General features: G+C 42.6%; 1 protein-coding gene and 1 long non-coding RNA gene across 10 annotated transcripts in view; both read left to right on the forward strand.

The window, feature by feature from the left end:
- The window catches only part of ZEB2 (zinc finger E-box binding homeobox 2), a 162,640-nt gene that overhangs the window by 16,340 nt on the left and 118,315 nt on the right, over positions 1-27,985 (forward strand). The gene's annotated exons all lie outside the window — the stretch shown is intronic.
- The window catches only part of LOC310748019, a 48,030-nt gene continuing 20,046 nt past the window's right edge, over positions 2-27,985 (forward strand). The window contains exon 1 of the long non-coding RNA XR_014541065.1: positions 2-27,984. This is a non-coding gene — a long non-coding RNA (uncharacterized lncRNA). The remainder of the gene's footprint in view (position 27,985) is intronic.

Genomic DNA, 27,985 nt, shown 5'->3' on the forward strand with positions numbered 1-27,985 from the left:
TGTGTTGTTGTTGGGACTCACTTGGCAGCGTGGAAAAGTTGCATCTCGAAAGAGAGGCGAGAATGTTGCCACCTGCCTAGGCGTGGGGGAATCCGTTGTGACTCCGTATTCCGATCCGAATTTAAAAGCGTATTTGTGGGTAGGGGAAAAAAGAACTTATACAAATACTGTGCTGTTTGCAGCGAAGGGTGACAAGTGTTGGATGTGTGTGAAAGGAGTTCAGCGTGTAGCGTCCTGGAATTGGGACTGATTTTGAAGAAGCCTGTTTATACGGACGCCTTTGAAACAGGAGCGCATTCGGCGCGCTGGAGTTTTCCAAGCGTATTGCTACCTTTAGTCTTCTTAGATATCCAGTTATTATGTGGAGAGTGTTGTGCTATGTGCGCTGGTCTCTCCCCCCCCCCACTTTTAACCCACCAACGCACACTTAACATTCTTATTCAGTGGGTGTTAGGCTAGTTCGACTCTTTCCACTTTCCAGCTTCACTAACGAACCAGAGTTGATAGGGTGTGTATGGTTGCGAGCAAGCAATTAATTAAAACAGAATTGGAAGTTCTTTTACTCTTTGTTATTGGGGCACTGGAGGAAAGGGCGGCTGGGGGTGGGGGCGCGGAGAGACGGGAGAAATAAACTGGAATAGATTATCACCACATCAGGCAAGAGACCAAAGTGAGCTCGGCAGAGAGCGCTTTTTTCTGGGACAGTCCGGCAAAAGCCTTTCCTTTCTGCCACCGCGGGAGCTGGGCAAGGGGTGCATCGCTGTGATACTTGGAAACGTGGCAGTGCGTAGTTGTTCCGCGGTCTATACTTGTGCCTCTTCACATTTTCTCTCCCGCTTCCTCCAGTCGCACGCGCCATGGGTTTGATTTTGGGTGGGAATGAACCCCAGGCAAGGTGCGAGGCAAGAGACAGAATCAGTACCAAGACGAGGAGATGTAGATGCTGTATTGCAGAGCCTCTGACCTGGATGGTTCCGTCTAACAAGTGAGTGGATTTCAGCCACGTCAAATGCTTCAGCAAAAGACTCGGCTGGCTTCAGGTGGCTCCACTCAAGAGCCATTAGTTCATGGGTTCCAGAGCAGGGTCTCTAGCTCTTCCTCCGGGCTTGGCTTGACACATGGTGATGCTGGCCGGCACTTCCTTGGCAATTGCAACAACAGGCCAGGCCAGGCAGAATTTGTCCCGCTGGATCCTTATTCTGGAAGGCAGTCCCACAGGTGTTGATGACAACCCAAGCAAGATTTCTTTGATTTCTGCCTTACTTGACCAGTCATATGACAGCCGAATTATTCAGGCTCCCATTAACTTCCCCTTCCTCTTTGGGGATTAAATGTAGTGATACTTCTTCTCCTTAACCTCCCTGTGCTTCAAAAAGGCATAAATGCCAGCCCTGTTATTCACTGTGGGTTAAACCACAGAGCCTAGGGCTTGCTGATCAGAAGGTTGGCAGTTTGAATGCCCACAAGTGGGTGAGCTCCCATTGCTTGGTCCCTGCTCCTGCCAACCTAGCAGTTTGAAAGGACACAGTGCAAGTAGATAAATAGGTACCGCTCCGGCGGGAAGGTAAACGGCGTTTCCGTGCGCTGCTCCGGTTTGCCAGAAGCAGCTTAGTCATGCTGGCCAGAAGCTGTCTGAGAACAAACGCCAGCTCCCTTGGCCAGTAAAGTGAGATGAGCGCTGCAACCCCAGAGTCATCAGTGACTGGACCTAACGGTCAGGGGTCCCTTTACCTTTACTTGCCTCTTAGGCTGCAACTATGTACACTCGGTGTGAGGAACCTCCTGATGTGGTTGGACTTCATTTCCCATCAGCCACAGCCAATGCCTAGGGATGATGGGAATTCCAGTCCAGCAACATCAGCAGGGCCACAGGTTTCCCCATCTCTGCTTTGTACGTTTACCTGAGAGTAAGTCCCACTGAAATCACTGAGGCTTACTTCTAAGTTATCATGTTAGGGGTGTGCAGGGATGTGCAGTTAACCTGATTTTCCATTCAGCTCACAAAACAAGCAAACAAAAACATGAATTGAAATGGAGTGGAAGGCTGTAGATTGCATGAGGACTGGCACCCCAGTTTTGAGCTGTGTTTGGTTGCAAGGGAAATCTGTTGATGTCCATTAAATTCACTTTCAAGGAGGTGTGCCTGCATCCGAATCCCGTTTAAATCTATGCAACTGCATGGGTTTAAGCAGGCTGAATTTGAAGTAGCTTTCATGTACGGGCAACCAGGGTAATTAAAAAGTAGCCGAAAGGGTGAATCCTGACAACCACACTGCCAGGCCTGGTTACAGTCTGCGTGATCCATCTAATCCGCATTCTTAACTGAGAGCACCTGGAAAATTTAGCAACCTGTATTATTTGATTGGGGTGGAGAAGAGCATGCGTAGATGCCTTCTCTGCTGTAATATATAGATGTGGCATCTGCTGTGGGATATACCTGTACTGTATCTCTAACATCAAGTAATATTTGTAATCTTGCATTCAATCATATATACATAACAAGTGGTTTGGTAGGAAGTATAATTATGAAGACTACCTATGCTTTACGGACAGGGAAACTGAGGCACAGAGGCCTGGTTTAAGAATACTGTACGTTTAAAAGAAGTTCTAGTTTAGGCTATTGGAGTAGAGGCAGGTAAGAAAGGATGAATGGGGAGTTGGAGGTTCAGGGCTAGAGTCAAGTAATAGAATTGTAGAGTTGGAAGGGACCCCGAGGGTCATCTAGTCCAACCCCCTGCAATGCTGGAAACTTTTGCCCAACGTGAGGCTCGAATCCCTGAGATCACGCTCCACTGACAGGCACAGTCACAACATGCAGAAGTATAATAATAATTTATTATTTATACTCCGCCACTCTGGGCGGCTTCCAACAAAACACTAAAATACAATAACCTATTAAACATTAAAAGCTTCCCTAAACAGGGTTGCCTTTAGATGTCTTCTAAAAGTTTGGTAGTTATTTTTCTCTTTGACATCTGGTGGGAGGGTGTTCCACAGGACGGGTGCCATTACCGAGAAGGCCCTCTGCCTGGTTCCCTGTAACTTGGCTTCTCGCAGTGAGGGAACCGCCAGTATGTGGTGGTGGAGAACCTGTGGTTACTCAGTGGAGAGGGAAGGGATTCTGTGTGCTCACTAGGGCACATTTCGAGACCAAGGCCTGAAAACTTGCCATGGGGTGCAACTAGGGCGCCAAGTCAGTCCCAGAGAGGAGTCTCGGTTCTCGGTTCTCTTACTCATCTGCCTTCAAGCAAGCGCCTTCGAGTTGCTTTTCCAAAAGGGAAGTGAGTCTCTTTGCCCCCAATTTGCAGGAAAGTTGGGGACCATAGCACTCAAACTACGCAGGCGCAGAGAAAGAAGCCCAGCCCAGGTATCTAGAATGAGGGGCGGGGATCGCCTGGCAACAGCTTCTCTGATTGGCCGGGGCGCTTCTCAAACCCTAACCCTACACCGCGCCCCGCCCCTCTTCCCACGCCCTTCCTGCTGCAGATCGGAGGCAGATCGTCAATCCATCCATCCGTCCATCCCTTCCCTCCCCTTTTCCCACGCGGATTGGATAAGGCTGGTTCAGCTCTTTTAATTCTTTGTCTCTCCGGCCAAGACAAATAAACCCAGGCGAGTTTTCGAAGTTTTTTAGCGTGGCAAAAGTACGTCGTCCTGGACGGAGGTGATCTGGTCTTTTTCAAAAAGGGAGCAGCTCCCCCACTTTTGTGTGTGTGTGTGTGTGTGTGTGTGTGTGCGCGCGCGCGCGCAGGCAAGGAGAGAAGGAGGCCAAAGCGGCTAATCTGAAGGTCCGACATGACCCCGGACACTTCGGGAAACGTGCGGAGTTTTACACTTGCGCGCAGATAAAAGTGCGAGGTGGTTGGAGCGCCCCCCCCCCCCCGCTTTGTGAAACCCGGGCTCACGAATGATACGTGTCAGTAGGTTCTTTGATAGGGCTGCTGGCCAGAGTGTTTTTGTGCTGTCAAGCTGCGATGTCGAACAAACACCTCCTCTGGGACAGAGTGATAAATGCAGAGACAGGCTGGCTTCAGCCAGTCTCTGCAATCTCTCCATCCCCGCAAACTCGGCCCCCTCCTCCTATTCAACACCCTCTCCTCCTCCCCTCTCCCTAGGAGCCAACACACGCACACCACACACACACACACACACACACTCCCTTCTCTCTACCTGAGATTGACGTTTGCAGCCGAGGCACCTGGGGATTTCTGGCGTGGCAAGCCTGAGTAATTATTGCTACTCACGCCCCCCCCCCGACCCCCAACAAGTATTGAAAGGAAACTAGCAGCTTGCTTCTTGCCTACCTTGAAGCCTCCAGGACTCTTCCTGAGTTTGCAGCCCAAAGAACTTTTTGTCTGCTTTGGAAGTCAACTTTTGGAAGTCTCCCCCCCCCCCACTTTTTTTTTTTTTTGCCTTGCTCTAATAATTTCAGACCTAACAACTCTCATCCCCCTCTCCCTTCCCATCTCCAGCCGCCCAAACAAACTCTTGCACTGGGGTTGTGTTGCGACACAACACTCGACTTTGTTGCTTTTGGCGTGCGTTTGTGGTGGCGGCCGGGGTTGCTGTTGCTGTTTAGGTTCCCAGTTGCTTTCTACTTTTCACTTCCAAGTCTTCTTTTAAGGGCTGGGGTTTCAAATGTGTCCTCATCTTAACTATCCTCTCTCTTTCTCCCTCTTATTCCTCCAGCCCATTATTTTCTTTGACTAAAACCTATTTACTCGCCTCTTTGTGTGCGTGCGTTTTTGACATTAAACGAATTTCCATCTCCAGCTCCTGCAAATCTCGAAAAAACAGATAAACCATTATATTCTACCCCCCCTCCCCTCGCCTTACAACCTCCTTTTTCCCCCCTTCCTTGCTAGTATTTTAAAGCAGGGGATCCTGACAAGCTGTACTATTATTGCACTTTATGTTTTAGTAGATGTTTGCTGTTGCTAGTTACAGCAACACTTATCATAAGACAGCAAGAAAAGAGTAGTCCCTGGTAATTAAAGTAATGAAATATTCATTTACTCTACCTTTTCAGTAGTCTCACAAATTAGGCTGCTGCATTTAATGCCTGCACTGCCTCTGTTTTTATTATAATGGCAGCTTTCGCATCTGCAATTAGGACTAATTCTGACAGTTACAATTTCTGAGGGATGGTAAACAGCGAACGAGATGTGCAGCAGTGGTATTACACGTGAAAAAGCCCTTGTCTCTTTAACCTTGTTGTTTTTTTTCTCTCGCAGAGGTTACCTTTTCCCGATGGTGCAAAATCGACTTGACATAACTGTTCATCAGTTTCAGGGTTTTCCCTGGAGGTATTTGCATCAAATCAACCCAGTCAAGCTTCAAGTTGAAATTGGCAGGCCAGAAACTGACAGGGTAGCGACTGGGAAAGAGACAGCTAAAGTGCAGGCAGTAAACTGACAGCAGCAGAGTGAAAGACACACACAGAGAGAAGCTTTTCAACTTTAGTGGGAAGGGGTGGCGGCGGCTGGGGGGGGGGCGGTGTGCAGAGAGAGAAACATCAACTCTAAACCTTTTTAGGTCTTAATAGTACTGAATGCAGGCAGCAGCTCCTGAATTGTGTTGGGAGACCCAAAGGTGTCTCCGCTCAAGTTCTTCGGACCAGGCAGCAATACTAAGATCTGGTTCACTGGTGTATAAACTCTTCTTGCTTAATGTGATAGGATGCCTAAAGAGGAGTGGTCAGCCTTAATTAGATCACAGTGAAAGTTCCTGTGGTACCTCCTATGAACTTTGCAGAGAGATGGGGAGGGGTGCAGTGAAATAGAAAAGGAAGATCCCTACCGTAGGCATCCAAGGAATAAATGAGAACCAAAGGTTGGGTTGCTGTGCAAGACTGTAGCTGAAATCCTGCACAGGGGCAGGTTCTTTTCAGTGCCATCTAACTGTTATAGGGACAGTCCCGTCTATATTCAGGGTTGCTGCATATGTGCATCTATCTATCATCTATCTATCTCTCTATCATCTATCATCTATCTATCTATTCATATGGATGAATATGAGTACCAAATTCTAGTCCTACTCTCATTCTGCACCACAGGTAAAAATAAAACTGTTGAGAGACTATACACATTTTTATGGGATACAAGGGAAGACATATATTGACTTGCTGTCTGCAATCCTATGCATGTTTACTCAGAAATAAGACTGATAGTGTTCAGATGAAGCTTGTACTCAAAGCAAGACGGCAGCCTAAAATACAGCCCCACAGAAGTTTCCCTTTCAGCAGAACTAAAGCAAATTCTTAATTTCATTGAACCCCTTTTTTAAAACATCATTGCCTAGAATAGATTTTCTTAAAACAGTAGGCTGTGAGAGGAGATGAAACCTTGACAAAAATCTGACATCCATCTATTATCCTGGATTAGAAAGTTCAGTTGATTCAGGGAGATCTATTTCCAAGCAAATATGTATGTAGGAAGCAGAGGTGCTCGTGAAAACCTCATCCTCCTTACATTTACTTAGTGGCGAACCCACAGATTTCAAAGAAACTGGCCTCCCAATGAAGTCTGGGAGCAATGCAATCCTAGCTGCGTTTCGTAAGAAGTGTCTCGCTGATTTCAAGTGAGACTTAATTCTAAGCACTGCAGCCTATTTTAAGATCCCTTCTGATTCTGATTTAAAGAACTGAAAATAATATGCAAGAATATGAGAGTCACATTCATGATGATTTCTGCCGCCCGCCCCCCCACAAAGGGGGAGAAGTAGCAAAAAGAAAACCCTTCCTCATATGAGGTATAGGTGTATATATTATGCATCTGTTATGAATGTAAGTATGCACAGTTTATAAGTTCCACATTTTTGTTGTTGTTTTTCCCCTTTTCGGCCTTTGCTCGCTGATTTATTTCTTTTTTTTGAAAAAATCCTCCTCCTCACTTTCCCTAACCAGACTTCTGCTACAGTAAAGCCTTGCTTTCAAACAGTTTTTCAGCCCTACATGTGACAGGCATTGGCTGATCTGCTGATGCCCATTCGACAGGCACTGTTGAGCTAAAGTAGTGTGACGGCACAGTTTTGTTAAGCTGTGAACAAAGGACTGGAGATGCTTCAGTAGCATCATCCATGTGCATATTGGCCTTGTCACAGTTTTGCTTGATTTAATGCTCTGTTTATTCCTAGATATTAGAAGTTAAATTCCAAACAATATGTTTTCCCATATAGAACAAACTTTAGTTTGAAGGCTTCCGCTCCTGAGGATGGCAGATCCATTTTGGTCCGACCAATTGCCATACAGCCAGCCTTGAAAACTCAGTATCTTGGATAAGAAGGGCTGCCAGCCTTTCCTTTGCTGTTTGTTATCCATTAAAAAAAGGGGGGAGGAGGAGGGACAGGGCAGGTGGGGGGTGGGTGGGAAGACAGAGGAGAGAGATGAGATTTCCTTAATTTTGAAAAAAAAGCTTATTTTTTTTCTTTGATCATTCGTTGAGAGTTGCTATTTATTGCAACAGTGGATTTTCTTATAAGCTCCTAAGGAACGGGTTACCCTCAGTGCAGAAGAGGGGCAGGCTGGCTGGCTGGACTTTTTCAAATGACATATCACCCCCGTGGTACTGCTGTGATAAAAGGAATCTTTTTGCAAATACCTGTAAGCACTGTCAGGAGGCTCAGCAGCCAGAAATAAAGATGCCAGATGATGGAAGGTGAACAGGAATGAAGATGAAACAGGATTTAAGATAGTTTGGAGGGAAATGCTCATTAGGAAAACAGAACTTTATAGAGAGGGAGCTCGTGACAACAGAGGAACTGAATGTAGGGGGTGAAATTCAGGGCGCAATTCTGTTGCACTGAAGAGAGGTGGTTGTTTTTAAAATGTATTTTTAAGGTCTGCTTCCCCCTCCCCACCCAGCCTCCTTCAGGTTTGTGCAAGTGTTTGCTAGGAGATTAGCAAGCAGACTTATGCAGAGGAGGTAGCCATGGCAAGCTGCTTTTTGCTGGAAGGAATGCTCCTTAGGTCAGGGTGTGAAGACACAAGGAACAGCAATGAACTGGGGTCGGAGAGCAGGTATTTCCCTCTTTCCGTCTCATGCCAAAGACAAAAGTTGCTGGTGGAAAGATTGGTGGCGAGGCATCAAATCCCAGCAGGAGCACAGATGTTCACCCTTTTTATAGGTTTCCCAAGGAACACTTTGGCTATGAGCAGTTTATCCCAGTCTGGGTCTGCATATGCATGGACAGGCGGCCTGGTTTGTGTTTTGCCCCCTCCCGGCAGGGTCAAGCATAGGGTGGCGGGGCAGGTGCAGGTAAAGCCAGCTGTTATCCTGCAGCAAACCACTCAGGTGACCGTTTTTGCATCCTGCAGTATCTGCCTGGGAAGTACTGCTCCAAGCTGAGGACTCCCCTCAGAGCTGTGCCTGAAGACAGAGTGCTGTGGGGATGCTCTGCGAATTAGCTTTGGCCATATTTTGGCTGTGCAAACCATGTTGGCTAGGAAGGACAAGCTCAAGGCATTAGGTTTCTCCACCAAAAATGTAACATCTGCTCAGTGCCAGAAGGGGAAAGGAAACTACGGGGAGATATCCCATGCGATAAAGATTTCCTGGAGTGGAACCATAATGTGTAAATAAGTTCAGTGTGTCTGAGTTTGATGTTGTAAAAGATTCTACCAATCTCTTTCAATCCCGGGCAATTTTGCCTCATTTCTCCTTCCGTAAAAGAGAGCCGTTCTTTGACTTTGAGGGCTGCGAGTAGGTGGAGTGATGGGGCGGGGGGGGGGGGGGAGAACACTCAACAATATGGAAGAATCCCTTCTCCTCACAGTTCATTTGAGAGCCCACATCTGAAATTGAATCTGCCGGACAAAAACCTGTCCCATTTTTTTTTCTACCTGCCCTTAGTCTGCCTCCTTTCAACTATGACAGTTTTACTAACTGAAATGAATGGCTTTGCCTTCCATGGTACTTTTCTTAGTACACATTTACATCAAGGGCTGCAAACAGAGAGCTGGGTGATAAATGTAAGGGAGAATTTGCAGAGAATAAGCTTGAGTGCAATGTATATTTATAGAGAGAGAGAAAGAGAGCGCAGTTTTTTCAAATGCCAGTCCTTAAAAACCTACTCACTGTAGTCGGATCACAAGATATGACATAGTCTGTGCTGCTCTTGAAGCACAAGAGGTTTATGTGTCTAGGTCCCATAAGAGTTAATGGAGGATGTGCATGTTAATCTCCACAACTGTGAGATAATAGGGGCCTTTTTATGTAGGGATGAGATGGGAAGCTTATGAAATTTCAAAAGGAACCCAGCGTTAGATTTAATGTGTCCTATTAATACTTTATTTTAAATATTTATAAAACAGACAGGCCAGAAGAAAATAAGATGTAAGACCCTTATTAATAACCCAGCAGCACACCTGGTCCTGCTCTTACTGAGGCTAATGGCAAAGTGACTCTGGCTGCGCACAGCCAATAGCTTCTGGGAGACTCAGACGCAGTTCTGTGGGTATGTCATCACCCGTAGTACATAAGTCAATAGTTTGCATTTCACTTTAGTTGCTGGTAGGAATGTTCAGGGTTCCAAATTATACCTTCAGAAAGCCAAAACTAGACCTGGGGTGACAACACCTCCACACCAATTTTGTGTGCACTGTTGTCATAACTGATCACTTGAATAAGTGTCCATGGCAGGTTGCATTCTTGCTCATCCTCACCCCAGTACCTGATCCACTTTTTGGCACAGTTTTTAAATTCCACCACCTTACACACACACACACACACACACACACACACACATGTGCCCATGCAGTTCCTTCCCCAAACAAAGGCCACATTTCCCCTTAAGGCTGAAACTGACCAAACCCCAAGCTGCTTGGAATCTGGTCCGGCAAATTCAGCGTATTCTCATACTGTGAGACTAGGAGGAAAGACTCCAATTATGAAAATAGAGGGAACAGGATCCTATTCTGTAAGAAGCACCTTTGCCCCGTTATATCTGTATCATTTTCAGGCTGCCAATACTTGAACAGATCCTGACTGGGGTGCAGCAGTGGAGGTTCCTCTCTCTCTTCATACTGTGGAAGGCAGGCTGGGAATTGGGCTGCACACAAGTGCTTTGTGGCTGACAGGTCTTGGCCACAGTGAACGAGAAAGCCAGTTACCTCCTGGGGTGGGGAAGATTCCTGTGTAGGAAGCCCTGAGACGTCTTCCTCCAACCTGAAATGCTGAGGAGTCATCATACTAAGGGCCACATAGAGTATTTCAGCCATCTCAGCACTGTGGGCAAATACGCATTTATAAGGCTAGCATGAAACAGAATTTCCCTCAGTGTGCCTACTGCAGGATAGTGGTTTGGTATTTGGTCCAATCGCCTAAGTGTTGCCGGAATGGGGCAAGTTCTCAAACGTTTTCTTGCTGAAACAGGAAGGAACGGGCCCTTCCCTCCCACAGATAACACCTTTGAAGTTTTGAAATATAACTTGAAAGGCCCGTATCTGCAATCTGAGCCTCTGAAAAGAGAATTTATCCTTTAGTTCATGTGCAGCAAGAGATAACAACCCAGGCAGAGCGTGTGTGTGTGTGTTTTTCAGAAGCGAAAGGGACTTCGAGCTAGTTTCCTGGGTGCCATGCTCTCTGACCTGAATGCCTTTCTGCATGTTGCAAGTTCTGTATGTGGAGGTCACTTGTGGCAACTTAAGGGCGATGCAAAGGCACTCTGCATGCTCTCAAAGGTGTTCTTCTACTGGCCTGAATTCTGGCATTAAAAATAACGTCCCCTCTGCTTGTCAGGCTACGTGCAGTATTCCTTGGGGGTATATCTGGGCTCTGGTTATCATGAACCGTACAGAGGTTTTAAAAATACCTGCAACAAACTCTCTTTAAATATGCTGTAGGATTAATATATACAATATAACCTTTAATATACTGAATAACAGTATATTCCTCTATCCCCACTTGTTGTAGACCTAAGCTTTTGGTCCAAGAGCCACATACCATTGCATCAAAATCTGCAGCAGAGGGTGTCTTCACAGTTGCAACAAGGTCAGGAAGAAATGTCGCCCTTCCATCTCTTGTTTGTGATATGTCCTGCACATTTTCCTGTGATAGTTGGACGATCTTTTTTAATGCACTAGGCTCTAGCACCCAAGCTCAGCTTTTCAAAAGTCACAAATGTGGACTATTTGGTGAAATGTGTTGGCGTATCGGAATGGTGGGATGCCTGTTGTCTTTTGATTGTTGTGTCACCATCCCTGAGTGATGGATACCAGTTTGTTCACAGAAAGCTGACTTCAGTTACACTTGATTTTCTGATTCCAAAAGGGTACTGAAAACTCTATGCCTGTCTAATTATATTTTATGCCAGGCTGTGCAATACAATATACGTGCCACAGCAATCAGCGAGTTAATGGTATCAATCAATTTGTAAACAGATGAAGTCACTCATTCTCAAACTGGTTCCCCCCCCAAACAATTACTAAATTACAATGGTGCGGGGGGGGGGGGAGAAGAGAAATTGTACAGTTACTGTATTTGTGTGCTGTGTTACAATCAACATACCAGGGAAACAAAACAATTTAATGCAGAAAAATCATCATTCATCTACATTATAATTGCTTCTTTTTCACATCTACAGGGCGGTTAATTAAAATTGTGATTAAATGCGGTCGCGCTGCCTAAGATGTCTTGCCCAAAACAGGTGGTACAGAATTTAAAAGTAAAAAAAATGTAATTAGCATTGGAAATTGAGAAATTGCCTGTAAGAATCAGTGTTAATTTTAGTCAGTGATGAGGTAATTTATAAATGAATGCAGTGGAGGCTGTGCAAAGGCACAATTGCCTTCCTTCCCATTCTTAGCATTCTCAGCATGCAGGTGAAAATGTTTTCAAAATATTGAGGTAATTTGAAAATCAATCCATGCATTCTTCATCTTCTTCCTTTGGTGTAGGAAATGCTGCCATAGATGGCACAATATGTCGGCTTGGCACTTTCTGAAAGCAGCGATGATGCCACAGCATTGGGTTTGGGGCATCAGATTAGACAATGACAATACAAAATGCCTGGATCCCTTTGCCCAGAGGCCACAAATATCAGGAAGTGCTCAGTCATCCAAACTGGGGGGGAAAGTTTTCAGATGCTGTATTTGCTTAAATGATCTTGTGTTGACTTGCTGTCTCCTTCCAAATTAAAAAGAAGACACTGTCAGCCAAATCCTGTACACATTACTCCAAGTAAAGGGTATGCATGGGCTTCCAGCCTAAATTGCCTGCACTGAGTTTAAATAATACAATTCAGATACTGAAAACTAAAAGCTATGCTAACGTGCAGTGCAGATCAGTTTGACTTCTTCTTTAACGTCAATGCAATTCACTCTGAAGTCTCAATCAAGCTGATGTTTCCTTTAAAATATTTTCATTTGTTAATATTTAGTAGATGACTTGTTAAAGAATCAGCAACCAGGTTGATATCTTTGCTTATGCCAGTATTGTGCATTTGTAAAACTTGTATGTATCCATCTAGCAGCAGCTTGGTTCCTTACTCAACCATTTTAGATGTCGGAGCCACACGCGTGTCTTCCTTGGCCGTGATCTAAGAAACACCAGGCCTACATAACAAATGATCGAATAAAACTCCCATATGCCTCTTTATGCAATTGGAACCATCATCACATTTTTGTCAGTCTCTAAAACAAAGCGTCATTTATAGCAATGCATGAATACATTTTAGCACCTGCGTTTGTTTGTTTGTTTGTTTGTTTGTTTGTTTGTTGGCTATTTGCAACTCAGAGAGTTGAATGCTCAGAAAGAGGAATATCAAGGCAATAGCAGGTTCCAAGCCCTCATGCACTTTTAAGGCAAGTCAGACAGCCTACACCTAAAAGGACTTTGAATAACTTAATCACTGCAGATTTTGCTCTTTTTGCTGGACTCTAGTATGGCAGTTAAGTGATGATTGATTTCCCCCTTTCTTATAATCTTCAAGCATCACAACTGCCTGTTTAACCTGCCTGTTTATACAGTGTCTAGTTCACGCTACATCAGAAAACAGTTTAAAAAAAATACTTAGAGGCAAGTAAGTCATTGGGTGAAGATTTGGGTTCTAATTCTGCCTCCTCCTTCTTTTTGAGATAGTCTGAATAAAGCCTAAGCAGGTGAGAAGGCTGTTAGTCGACAGAGAAAACCTAACATGGATAAGAATAATACCGAGTCCCATGGTAACTTCAGAAAGTGCTGACTTTGGTATCTTGGTTTATGAAAAGAAGGACAAAGGGTTATGCTATTCATTTGGCTTTTGTGCCTCTCAGTTTTTACAACTTCAGAGGCTGCCAAAGTGGGGTGGGGGGGTGGGGGAGAATGTTGTTCATCACCTAAGCTAAATGATTTATCAATATGATTTATAAAATGACAGTACTAGAATGTTAAAATTTATCAATCAGGAGCATGCAGTACCACCAATAGATTAAAATGTGGCAACATATGATTAAAACAAAACAAAACACACACACAATAGTTTTCTGCTCTAATTCTGTTTTGTGGTAGCAAAACCAAGTAGTCAGGGCTTGAAAACAAAAGTTTAGAATGTGGGATTTGTGGTGCAGAAATCTGGCTCTCCAATTGTGAGGTCAATTACTAATTTTCTGTGTACTTTTCTAAAATAGCAAATCGGATTTGTTTCTGAATCTGCTGATCCCAACATAGTTTAGTTATATCCAATATTCCAAATTTCTGTAGGAATATGTCCTATTATGTACGTATAACACATTTATTTTCTCCCCCTTTCCCCACTGCCCAATGTTACTGAATGAGTGGAACCCATTTCTACTGAAGTAATGGTGCTTTTTTTATTTATTAAAAAGATCTTCAAGCATGAGCTGTTACAGAGCACTTAAGGCATGAATTGTTATGAGGTGGGCTTTTTTGGCCCACTTTGAGTGCTTTTCTGCATAGGCCCATGTGGGCTACAGACACGTGTTTCTTAGGGGGAAGGGCGCTGGAACAAATACCAGTTACTCCTCAGTACTTTTGGACTCTTTTCCCAGGAAGTTGATGGAGAGAGAGAGAGAGAGAGGGAGGTAGCGAGAGAGAAATCTATATTCTTAAAAACAAGAAAATATATTTCTTGCAGTTCAATTCTAACAATGCTTCGTTGAAAGAAATTCCTGCTGACTTCAATGGGAGGTGGGTTTCCCTCAGGTAAATGTACTTAGGATGTAAGCCATGCAGTCCAACTCTATACATGTTTACTCAAAAGTAAACCCCACTGCGTACAATGGCAATTACTCCCAAGCAAGTATGCATAGGATTAGAGACTTTGGATTCCCTTTGGAGTTATACGGCAATCCGATGCACATTTACTCAGAAGTAAGCTCCCACGTGTCCAATGGAATATACTCCCACGTAAGTGTCCATCGGATGGCAATCTTAAAAAGGCATTTCGGGTGCACCCGTTTTCCTTTCCTTTCTTTTTTCTTTTTGGTGGAACGAGGAACCTCGGCCTGTAAGATCCATGCAAATCTTACAAGCTCCCTCCTGCCCTCAGAGTTCCCTGCAGCCTCATCATTTTGCCCGCTGCGTTATCTTTGCCTTCCTATGGCAAGCCCCAAAGCCTCAAACATTTTGTAACAACTATGTGACAAATTGTGGTGCTTTTATTCATGTCAGACATCTTTGCCAGGATTGCTTGTTGTGTTTTCTCTTTGGCTGTGTCATGGGACCAAAGGTGGCTGCTTTTGTACAGCATGTCAAATCTGGTTAACATGCAGCCATTTATCTTTAAACCCACTTCTGAACAATGGCACTGGTGCGCTAGGGCCACTGGTACACACAGGGCTCTCTGCTTCAAACATCCTTTTCTTTTTCTAGCTGGCTTTCCCACCCACCCTTCTTCTTCTTCTTAGCTCTTTGCTTTTTATTCTTAAAGCACTGTCCTCTCTGTATGTATGTGTGCACCTCAAACTGAAGCAAGCTGTCTCACAGGTCATGCGGCAGTTAAGATGTTTCATAATTTTGGAAACCTTTTAGAGACAAATTGTACGGTGCAAGTGTAGTGTAACTGAACTGCTGGTTGTCCACTGAAGTGGAGCAAATCAGAAGCAGCACGGTATTTTTATTATTATTATTTTGAAGGGGGGGGAGGAGGAATCCAGCCTCTGTACATACATAGCACTTTATCAGAATTTATAAGAAAATATAAGGAGGAAGCCACAATCCCATATGGTGATTTTTTAAAAAAAAGAAATGGGCAGGGTGGTTTCTCTGTTTTATGCGTGGAGTGAAAACTCTGTAAATGCTTACTTGCCAACCTAGACAAACATGATAATGCATGCGTATCTGTCCAGGATACAACATGTTTCTAGTTCGGATTATTTTTGCATATATGTCAAAGGAAACGTTACATGCTTGCATTTGGCATATACATGGTTCTGTCCTTTTAATGGATTGTAGGGCATTTACCGAAGAGTCAACAAATAGGCCTAGCCATGCTATTTAGAAATGTTTCTCTTTTTCTTTTTAAAAGACTTTTCCAAATCTAGTCACTTTCCAGCTATTCAGATCATGCAGAAAACTTTATAATGACTTTGACGCACCGGAAGATATGGTGATTATAATCTACCGTTGCTATAGAAATTAAAACATTGCATTCGAAAGTTGAAAATAATAAATCCTCAGACAAACCAAGGTGATGCCTTGCTCCAGTATTTAAAGTCACCAAATTGGTTTGCAATGAATGATTTCTTGCATGGAGCAATTATTATATCATATAGTGCAGTGAGGTTACTTGAAAGCAGGGGGCAGGGGAAGAGAGAAGCTATACACATTGTTTTGTTTTGATTTCTTTCTTTTTTTGAGCAAAGGACCCGAGAGATTGCTTTTCACTTTGAAAACAATCCCTAATATCAGGGAAATACTCTGTTTGTTTATGCGTACATAATGCAAGTTTGTCCGCCTGGGAACTGCAGCAAATGGGAGAAGTATGCATGGATTTCACAGGTAACAGGATTACGTGGGCACATAATTGATCCATTTGGAAGGGGGAGAAATGACAGTGCTCTAAAGATGCCTAGGCTTTGGAGATGGAGTTTATGAAACAGGCATTTGTAAATTCAAAGGAATCAATATGTCAATTTTATTACATCTCAGGACCAGCTGGGCATTAAAGGAACAGTGGCCTCCCCGCTCCCCCCCCCCTCAAAATTGCAGCTGCGTCTTCCTGCATTGTGTACTTCTTTTTAAAAGGCTTAGAATATTTGGAAAATGTACTTTTCTCAGAGATTTTGCACCTATTCAAGGATTGCTTCTGCATTGTCGGGAGAGAAAAGAGGAGAGGAGGGGGAGAGAGAACACAGTAATTTCGTCGTTTTTTCTTTTGGAAACAAAAGATGTGTTTCTGAAGCGGGTGCACATTTACAAAGGAGCCAGGATTGCAACCTTAGGTCTCTTGTAAGATTGGTAAACTTCCTTGATACTGCAATGCTTGCAACTCACCACAAAGGAAGATAAGAACTCTTCCTAGGCCAAATATTGAAAACATTTCAGAAGCTGTGAGAAATCTATACCTGTACTTTAAAAGCCAAGATTTTATCCCTGGCTGTTAGATTCAGTTACACAGCATCAGATACCTGACAGATCACAGATTAGGCATTCTCTGTCAGTACTGGCCGAAGCCAAATCTAAACAATATCTGGTGTTTGCCCTTGTTTTAAAAGGCATCTGTAGCTGGGCATTCGGAATGATTCAAAGCTCTGTCTCAACTTAAGTGACCTTTGGTTATCTGAAGGTACTGTTTCTTTCTTTGGAAACAAGGCACATTTATATGTCGTGGGGAGTGTTGAGATGTAGACAACTGAGATCTCTTTGAGACAGGCAGCTGCTGCATGGAGAGGAAGGTGAATCTAGGTGTAGTTCCCATCTGGCTGTGGCCTGCTTAGCTTGCTGCGCAACTCCTGTAGAAACCAGCAGCAGCCAAGAGCAATGTTTAATTTGTGCCTGTGCTTACCAGGGCTCTGGCTCAGCCACAGAACCGATGATGTCGTAAGAGCAAAGAATGTGGTGATGATGTACAGGACTATTGAACTAGGGCAAGAGTCACGTGTGTGCTGCTGCTGCTGCTGCTCAAATTTGGGCTGTATTGATCGGTCCTCTATTGAACCTACCACTTGCTACTGAGTAGCCATACTCATACGTTCAGTTATAGGGAATAATAGAAGGAATAATAGAGGGGGATAAGGGTGCCAGGTCCCTTCTCTCTCTCCCCCTCACACCTAACCCTCCAGTATTCCAAGAACTGAATCCTAGAGAGTCCCAAAGTCTTCCTAGCATGGTAGGAAGGGATAGATACATTCAGATCACAGAGCATGACTTTTAAGTACTCAAGAGTGGATTAAAATGGGTTGGGGTTGAATGTGCTGAGGCTCAGTGTTAGCTCAAGATTTGGGGTATATCTTGACCTCGATGCTCTCAATGCCCAGCTGAGGACCAGGGCACCCCAAAAGTTGAGCTTTTTAAAGTGAAACCTGGAAGTTGTTGAGGTTTTTGTTTTTGTTTTACAAAAACATCCAAAAATGTGATTCCCTTGTCTAACATCCAGGACAAAGCACAGACTTATGGAAATTTCCTGACATCAATTCCACCTTTAAAATCCCGGCCCTGGCATATACTTTTCAAGAGACACACGCACATGAGTTCCACTTACATCACTCTGAAATTTGATGTTGTAAAGCCACGATGAGTATTTTCATTCCTTTATGTTCCTCTATTCATGAGAATAGGACCATCGGAAGCTGCCTTATAACAAGCTCTTATTTGTCCATCTAGCCAGTATTCTCTGACTGGCAGAGAAGCGTCTCAGAGAGTCCCATCATTTCTGCTTGACATGTGTAGGATCTGAAAGCAGATTCACCTCAGATCATTTCACCACATTTCAGTAGGACATGGACACTTGTCGGACTCTGACTCCTATCAGGGTTCTGCTTATAGCATATTTAACATAAATAAGAGTTGCTTTGATGAATCCAAAGATGGAAATAGTCCTGCAACATAACTCTAGCAGCTGTTTCCCAGTTGTCCCTGTGAAGGAGGAGGAGACCAACCTTTATTCTTTGACCCCTCCCCTCCCAACATCTGGTAATTAGAAGTATTAATTACCAGGTATTAGAGGTGCAGCTATTAAGCAAAACAGAAAAAAGCAAACGATAGGCCCATACATCCATTAATTTCTCCACTCCTTTGTAAAGTTGAGTCAAGGAACATAGGCACATACTGGAACCTGTTGAGCATTGTGCTGTGCTCTGTGTTAAATATACAACCTTCAGGTAGATCATGAAACAACTTAAAAGTGGTGGAAGTGATCACTCCTCTTTGCGTTGGATCATGTTCATTGCACACGGAAGCTCCATGCTTCAATTATGTGTATATTATTTATTTATTAAATCTATAGACCGCCCACTATCCGAGGATCACAGGGCGGTTTACAGTATAAAACCACAAAAATACACAACATAATAATGAACAACAATGAAAAAAGTAACACAAGAATCAGGTAGCGTGTGATGTGAAAGACAGAGACCCTGGAGAATTGTTGCAGGTCAAAGTAGACATGAGTGGGCTGGATGGAACTTCTCTGAGTTCCTGGAAGTTCTCTGAAGGATTTTTGATCCAGCAGAGGTGTCCAAAGCTGAGAACACCAATGAAGGAAATTTAGGGTGATTCTACTTCCTCTGCAGTTCTCTACCTGTTCCCAAAGGTACCCCAAGGGAATTGGGGAATGGCTTTCTCCCTTCTGCTGATGGAAGCCTCTTCCATCACACAGTTGCATACAACCTACTGAATGTTTTACCCTGGAAAGAGAAAATGTCATTAATGCCACTAAAGATTCTTGATTCAAATTACATATTAGTAATTATGGAAAATGTTCTGTGTTTCTGCTCAATTCTGTTTTGTTGTTTCTTACCATGTTATTATGGACTATTCCTATAGAGACAAATTAATTTGGCTGCAATCCTACATACTTTGACTTGGGAATAAGGCCTGTTGAACTCAGTAGGACTTAATTCCAAGTATGCGTACTTTATAATTCTTTGGGTTTGCCTAGTATCCGTTAATGTTTTATAGCCTTTTGAAAATTAGACCCCGCCTCCCTAAGCATCTAAAGGGCAGTGCTGGGGGGGGGATCAGCGAAGGTAAATCACAACTAGAGGTACTTTCTGGAAGTTCTTATCTCAGGTACTTCTTGACTTCTGAAGTTGCTTCCTTAGAAACAAGTGTGCTACTGCTTTTGGAAACTTCCACCTCAGTAGTTTAATTGGCCTAGCCCACGAAAGGATTGGTTTGCAATGCGTAGGATGATGGCAAGCAAACAGTGGATGATAATGACTGCTTTGTTTTTTGCAGAACCCATTTTACCACCACAGCACCACCTCGTCACTGTCTTGTCATGCATTTCCGGAATCCACTTAGTATGAAATGAGTAACACAATGTTAGTTGTTTAGCTGGACGTTTTTCTCCATATTTCATCCTTTTTTCCCTTGGGCCCCAGTTATTTGTGTTCAGAATGGTCCCCTTTCCTCTTGGGAAACACAAGAAGTGGCTTTAAACCAAATCAGATTGTTGATGCATTTAGCTCAGTATTGTTGACACTGAGTGGAAGCAGCTCTCCACAGTTTCAGGCAGGAGTCCTCGGTAGGCCTACCTAGAGATGCCACTGATTGAACCTGAATATTTTGCATGTAACACGTGCGCTCTACTACCGACCTATGACCTTTGTCCTACACATCCTATCCAGAATTCCAATGGCAAATTCCAGCTCACAGTCCCATTCTTGACATCTCAAGACGTTCATGATTCTGCACACAGTTCTTTCAGGTTTCCTTTCCCTCCTTGGCCATAGCTTACTGAAGGGTGTTTCACTTTTGATTCTAAATTGGGGAAAGAGCTATTTTGACAGTTGGCAGGCTGTGCAATGTCGATAAACAGAGCAAAAGATAATGCATCATAAATAGTATGTAAAATAAAGGTGCCACGTAGGATAGCTATGCCACTGCTGAAGAATTAATTAAAAACTATGCCCTCAAATTGTACATAAAGCATCTAAATTTTCTCAGAAGCTAACATCTTGCAGAGTATCTAATTATTCTTTTATAGTCCTAGAACATGTATAAAGTCCAACTTCATTCTGAGAGCTTTCTTTCCCAAAAGAATATTCCAACCCATTTCCTCTCATCTTCATCAGCCAAAGATGCCACAAAAAGGCGAGACTCATAATGTTTTCATAGGAATCTGTAGCAGCTCAGAAAACAAGGATGACATTTCGTCAAACACAAACATTTATATATAATGTGAAACACACAGTGTGTTTGTGTTTGTGTTGGGGTGCGGAATCAAAATAATGCTGCAATTCTGTTACAAACCCATAAAATGCCAAGAAATTCAGAGGAAAGGCCTCTAAAGTTCATCTTGATCTTGTGTATATATCTTGTATATTGTCCCATACAACAATATAATTGCAATATCTGCAAGGTTTACATTGTCGTTTTATACTCAGGCATGAAGAAGGGAAAGCAATACACTTTCTCATAGGAGGCAAACCTTTCAATAGCAATTCTTTTTCTTCAATTTCATAGATATTTTGTTTAATAAAACCTTTACAATATTCTGCATAAGCAGGTTGAGAAATAAGAGTACCAACTCATCTGGACTTGTATTGAACAAGAAATGTGGATCTTCTAATCTGGCATATTGACAGCTGAAATTGTCACCTGAAGACACTCATGAATATTATCCTCTGTGTTAAAAGTTTAGTCTGAAATACAAAGGCTGGTCTTGGCTTAAGCCACAGTGCAAATCCAGCCATATAAACTCACTCCCAATAAAACATGCATAGGACTCTATTGTAAGAATAGTAGATTTCTGCTCTACTCTACATATCTGCAGACATCTAAAACCACTCCATCGGCAGGTGCTATGTTTAAGTATGTTGACCTCTGTGGTACTACAATCTTAAAAAGAAAACACAGCACTGCAAAGATAAATGGAAGAGCAAAACTCTGTCATTGATCTGATTGATGAGTCTTGCAGCATGATCGTAACAGCTTCTTCAGAGACTTTTACAATCTTTATGAAAGAGCAAGAGGCGCTGCCAATATCTGCAGATCATTGTCATGATAGACCGTAACGGCTTCTTCAGAGCTGTTACGGTCTATCGTGTCAATGCGTACTTAGGGAGTCCTCAATGCATGGATCATTGACACGATACTACATAACGGCTCCTTAGAAGCCATTACTGGGTATCAAGTCAATGCATACTTAGGGAGTCTTTAATGCACAGACCTACGTAAGTTGACTCACTCTGAATTCTAACAATCCTTAGGAAAAATAGTTAACTGCAAATTGTGTTCAGAGAGTATATCAATACCCAGCTGCAAAAATAATGCACCCTAAGTCCTAAATACGGGGGTGGGGGAGCTGCACTTCACAAAGCAACCTGTTGCCACATAAAAATAGAAGCACAGAACTTTAAAACGTGACACTCCCATTCTTCCCAGCTGGTAATTTCATTTTGGCTTTTATAAAATATATTTCAAAAAATTATTTCAACTTTGAACTGAAGCAAAGTCCCAGCCCTACGCCCGATATCTACTTGCATATAAAGTTCGGAAAGTATATACCACCAGTTGTTCATACTTATAAAGCAATGGTGATGCATGTTGTACCACCATACATGTAGCTATACATCTCTATGCCCTATGCGCTATATGCTTGCTTCTTCTAATACATGTCTAGTATTGAACCCCAAATGATGGGTTTCCAAACCCCAAAGCATAGATTTGGTGCAAGCTATTTTGCACATTCCAAATGAGTGTCTTGCAATCAACTCAGTCTTCAAGTGAGTCAAGTGAGACTTTCCAACACATTGGCGCCCTGGCTTCCTTCATTTGTAAAATGAATGCCTAGCCATTTATATTCTTGCTGGGGAGATTTCACCGCGCTGGTTTGAAAATGGTTCTGAGTTTGCTGTTGTTGGTATTTTTTTTCCCTTTTGTGTTCCTCTTGCTGACTGACATCTGCTATCACGCTAAGCAGGTGTTCCTGTGTAAACGAACGTGCCATGTTTGTGTTTCGCTATCCTCGCTATTGCGCACCCAAATGAGCAGCATGATTAAGAATCCTGTAAATTTTTGAAAGGAAACGGATGGCTGCCCTACTAGAACATAATTACACCGTTCCAACATCCGCAGCTCACTGCTGCAGCCGAGTTGGAGAACAGCAGAAATTAATAATATATAATCGCATCGTTCTCGTAATTTATAAATGAAATAAAGTTGGAGTTGGAGATTCAGTGGATGCGTGTGTTTCTCGTGAATTCTAAAAGAGCAAGCATAACATTGGTGTTTTACTGGGGTGAATTCTGGACAGCAATACCATAGCAGTTGCTACTGCCACAAGACCTGACTCACATTTGGGATTTTGTTTAGGCAATGAGTTAATATCCTTTACAAGGCTGGAGAAGGAGGCAGAGCAAGGCGGTGGGGTGAGAGAATATAAGTACACAGATATCTCTATAGGCAGTCTCTGATAAACAGGTTGGAGGAAATCTCTAAAGATCATACCGTTCATTTTTGGCTCAGTTCATTAAAAGGTATTGCAGTAAGACGTCTATCCTTGGCTACATCCTGTATCTCCTCCACCTCGTCCCATTTCGACTAAAATAAAACATCATCGCAGGTCAAGTCCTCTGAGGAAAGACAGGATTAATCAGTTTAAAATGCTGTGTAGCATCACTTCAGCAACCCCCCCTTCAAGAAACAGCAATGTTTCTGAAAACAATATTTTTGAACTAGAATGTGTCAAAAGGGGTGTATTGCAAATCACTGTTAAAGCCAGCCCTGAGAGCTTGTGTTTTAATTATGCCTCTCAACCCGGCTGAAGAAATGTGGCAACTTTTGTAGCAGGAAAACATATTATTTGTTAGAGCATAAACTAGTTTGGAGGGGGGGAAAGCTTGGATTTTATGTTATTTATCTCTCTCTGCCCCCCCACCCCGTTTCTCTTATGCAAGTGCTAGGAGTGCGGCCTAACTAATTTGCACAGGGACAAAATGAGTGGGCGAGTTACCAGAAGAACCATTGTACTATTCCCTCAGTATATTATATAGACAAATTATATGATATGCAACTGGATATAATTGTATGTGCAGTTTCAACAGTTTAGCAACAGAGGATCTCACAACAGTAACAGGTGCAGTCTTTCTTAATTCTAATAACAGGAGGGAAAACACAAAGCAGGCTTGTGATTAGTGATAAAAATGGACTTTTAAAACTTGCATATTCACACATGAGCTTGTCACCTAAAGGGCCTCACGGGCATTTCCTGTGTGTTCAAGTTCAGTCTAAAGAAAACGTATTCACTTAAGAGATTTATTTCATTAACAGGTATTTATGTAAGTTGGGTTCTCTGCATATAAAATCCCTGAGCAATTTTCTTCCTCAGGTCACTTGCTTCAAGTTGACTAATTTTAATAAGGCTTAGGTGCCTAAGGTTGTATTGAGTGCTTATTTTGATCAATATGGTTAAATTAAAATAGTGCAAAATATAAGCAAATGTACTCTAACAACTCAGTGAAAAATGAAAGTGCATTCTCAGCATTGATTGGGGTTCTGAAGATATATTAATTCGTTGTTTTAAATACGTTGAGGCTATGCGGGGGAGGGGGGAGAGAATTGCACTAGACACCAAATACACCCACACAATCCTAACACCAATGCACCATATACTATGCAGTGACTTCTTCCACTGACATACATAATAATGTACAGAATTTCATTTAAGGGTTATGGCCCATTTTATTTGACAGTCAGCCCATATTTATATGAGTTAGTTCTACTAGTGTTTCAACTGTGAAGACACCAATGCCTAACTAATGATAGTGCCACACAGTTAGAGAAACAGGCTGCTGTGTTAAGAGCTTGAGTCTGCCTTTCTCCTATAAACTAAGGACCAAACTGCACATCACACAGGGAGACATGTTGGTCATTCACCTGCTTGCCCAGTTTACATATAAAGAAGGGGGAAGGGGGTATTACAATTTTTAGCTTTTCGAGTCCTTTTCATGTAAATAAAAATCAGGTTTTCTGCGTATGTGGAAAAGACAAAAAAAACCTTTAATCCTGGAAACTTGTTGAAGCCCTCCTATCACAAAACGGACTTCCCCTAATACAGTGGTACCTCAGGTTAAGTACTTAATTCGTTCCGGAAGTCCGTACTTAACCTGAAACTGTTCTTAACCTGAAGCACCACTTTAGCTAATGGGGCCTCCTGCTGCCGCGCCGCCAGAGCACGATTTCTGTTTTCATCCTGAAGCAAAGTTCTTAACCTGAAGCACTATTTCTGGGTTGGCGGAGTCTGTAACCTGAAGCGTATGTAACCTGAAGCGTATGTAACCCGAGGTACCACTGTATAAGATTATGGATTTCTTAAGGAAGGCATTTTCAGGAATACTAAAACTAGTTGCATGGATAAAACCACCTGCACTAAATAGAGAGGTACATGGGCACAGATACCCATCATACAATCTTCTTAGACCCTTTCATAACTCTGCTGAAGTGGGCTACGAAGTCGCTATTACAGTAGATTTGTGTCTTCAGTGATACAGGTACTAGCTATGGCAGCAGTTCTGCTACAGCTCAATGGAAGCATGCAGAACAAACTGCAGGTTGGAAAGTACAGACTGCCTCTGATTTCACATAGACCTCTGAAGGCACCACAAATTCTTGGACAGTAATTGTGATTAGAAGTGGATATTAGACAATACTTTTCTCTTTTTAAATAACCAGGCTACTCTTCTCAGGGTTGCCCAATAAAAGCTTGATCCCAAATCAAACCGCTGTTGGCAAGCGGATTTCTGAACCAGGAACGTTGTTTTATGGAAAAAGTGGACCACAAGGTAGGTTTTCAAAGAAGAGAACATTTGAAGAGAACAACTAGTCTAAAGGAACCATTGCTTTCCCCCTTAATTCCCCGCCCCAATAATAACAGTGTTTCAAGCTCTCCTTGGCTTAAACTAGTCTTCAAGCCCAGATAAAATCGATTCTTCCATATATTAAATAATCATTTTGTTTATGCAATGCATGAGGTCCCTTTCCTTCCCTAAGAAATCCAGGCCTGCCTATATTTTCCTTTTTGTTCCTGCTTATGAATGGGGTTGCTGTGCTTTAATTTCCAGTATCGGTCCTCACAAGGTAGTTTGGAAAGTGCTTTCTAAAATGCCCGCAATTGCACCACGGCAATTGTTTTTTATTATATCATTTTAAAAGGCTGCTTGTATCACTTTCAGCTTCGGGGCATGTTTTCTAACCTTACCTGTTGTGCGATCTCTCTTCCCACTATCTCTGATCTCCTTACTAAGCAATCTGTAAACTGCACTGTGTTTTCCAAGATAGCATCTCTTCCTACATGACAACAAAAATAATTTCTTATACTCGGAAGCTCATCTTATCAAAGGTAAATCAGCACACACCAAAAATGAAGACATGAGGCGGGAGGGGGGATGGGGAAGAGTAAAAAATAAAAAATAATAAGTGACAGGAAAAACACACCATTTTAACAGAAAAGGACTTGGGTTCTTCAGTTTAAACTGAGCAAATAGGTGTTTAAGTAGCCAAAGCATTTCACATACTTACTTAGAATTATTAGCAGGTTAAAAAACACAGCATAAACTCCTTAGCTCACCGTGCAACAAGAACGTGCTGCAAGGCTATGATTCTATGTACACTTACATGGTAGTTCCATTTAATTCAGTGGGACTTAAACTCTGAGTAACCGCAAATCAAATTGGGCTGCATATCTTCTTAGCATTCATCTGAAGTAAGTAGGCCTGTTCAAGTTCAGAAGACCTGACTTTTCCATTTGTAGCCAAGCCAAGAGAAATGCTTAGTTTTTGCTTTGCCGCATGGCAATCTTGCCCCCCCCACCCCACTTCAGTGGTTCATGTGTTTTTTTGAAGATTTTAATATCAAGGGTATTGCTCTGTAAACAAGTGTATGTTTACCGAGGCAGCTTCTCTTACACTCTTCCCTTGTAATCAGATGTGAAAATTACACCCTCCTTTTTGGATACATGATAATTGCACGTTTCAACATACAAAGAATTGTCTCTGTTTCAGTTGGTGGAATGAAGGGAAGAAAGAAAGGGGAAAGGAGCCCAAGGCATTCAGCAAAAAAATAAAATAAATTATTACATTAAAGATCGCTGTCATTGCTCTTTTGGGGAAAAGTGAGGTTCATAATCAAAACTATGATCAATGTAGTTTTACATTAAAATATATAGATACACGCAGAGAGTGAGAGAGATAGTACAGTGATGTTTCTGTACGCACAGAAGTGGAAAAAGTCGCCCCTACGCCATTTCAATCAAGACTGCATGCTTCATTGAAACCCCGCCTTAGTTCTGTTCTCAGAGTAATTTTAACTCTGAAAGTATTATTTATGGGATATTTTAACCAACATTCCCTTATATTTGATCCATTTGTATCTTTTTATTTCCTCTTTGCAGTTGTATTTTACTTAGTGGTAGGTAGCCAGTCCTCCTTTCATTCTGCCCCCACAGTGGTTTGTACCAACGTGTAGGAAATTCAGAATCTGATGCTTTGTTTGACGCAGGTCGGTGGGAGTGAAAGAAAATAATTGTGTGTGCAAGAATGACACTGACAAAAAGACAATGTTGCACCTTGATCATTTCATGACATGCCTTCAAATTACTTTTAATTTTACCAGCACACCTTTTCAAATATGTCCCTCCAGCAAAACAAAACAAAAATCTTTTTTTAAAAAAAACCTGACAATTTACTGTTTACCTCAAAATTTGGCATCATGTTGACAGATGAACTTCCATATTGAGTTGTGCCATTTGTTCTGTACCACCAGGAATTAAGGAAGAAAGTATCTGTCAAGTTAAACTATAACCAAGAAATAATGACTTATTTAGCTAGATCAAGCAACTACTAGCAACAGCAAGTTTGCCAGTTTTGTGGCTCTCTTCCCACAAGTGCATTGTGACGGCTAAATCTGCCAGGAATAATAATTCACCAATAGGTTGACTTTAACTCAGTGGTTATGTCTCATCTTCATGTGGGACATATTCCCAAGCAAGCATGTACAGAACTGTAGCATCTTGATTGTTCTTTTTGATTGGCCCCCAAAGCCAGGAAGTAGCTCTTTAATGCGCATAATGCCAACTTTATGATGTACACCAACTCACATGCCCTCCCCTCCAGTCTGCTCAATGTAAGGCCACTTTCAGGTATTTCTGGTGGTCATCAAACATGGCTTATAGCTAGAATTGCACATGAGACTGTAAGGTCACATGATGCTCATCCAGACAATATTTAACTGAACTGCTGCATTAAAGTCATCCCAAGAAAACTATTTAAGATGACACCCTAGCACCCTTCCACCAGAGTTTAGGATAGAAAGTGAATAAGAAGAGTGTGGCCCTTTGAGTCATCAAGGACGAAAACGCCAGATAATTACACCAGTTTGAGCTTTGCTAGGCACACTTACTACTGCAAAAAAGACTAAGGTATCTATAGTAACCCAAAAGGCCTTAATTATACGGTGCACAGGAAAGGCAGCACCTGCAGCTGCACAGCACCCTTCAAATGCTATGTAGCTCCTTCTGGAATAGGATTGACTCAGAGGAGAGAGTGCCTCCTACTGAGTCATTAGCACACCCTCTGTTTCCTTTCCAGATTTCAGGAATCTTGTTTTCTTCTGGAGCGGGGTGGGTGGGTGCGATCAGAAAGGAAAAGGCACAGGAAGGAGACAACAGGCAAAGCGTTGGAGCAACAATAAACCAAGTAGCAACATACGTTGCACTCTCAAAGTTTCATGGACCCAATTCCATTGTGGGTGGACTTGGGGCTCATCATTTCTGTTTCTAGAGCAGCCAGAAAATGCTTTTAGGGAGAACTAAAAACAAAAATGCACCATGAGACTCGCCGTAAATTGCGTCCAGGGAGGAGGAGGGTTCGTTCTTTGGCGAGTGCCAG

Source organism: Podarcis filfolensis, assembly GCF_964270895.1.
Source record: "Podarcis filfolensis genome assembly, chromosome: 1".
NCBI lineage: Eukaryota > Metazoa > Chordata > Lepidosauria > Squamata > Lacertidae > Podarcis > Podarcis filfolensis.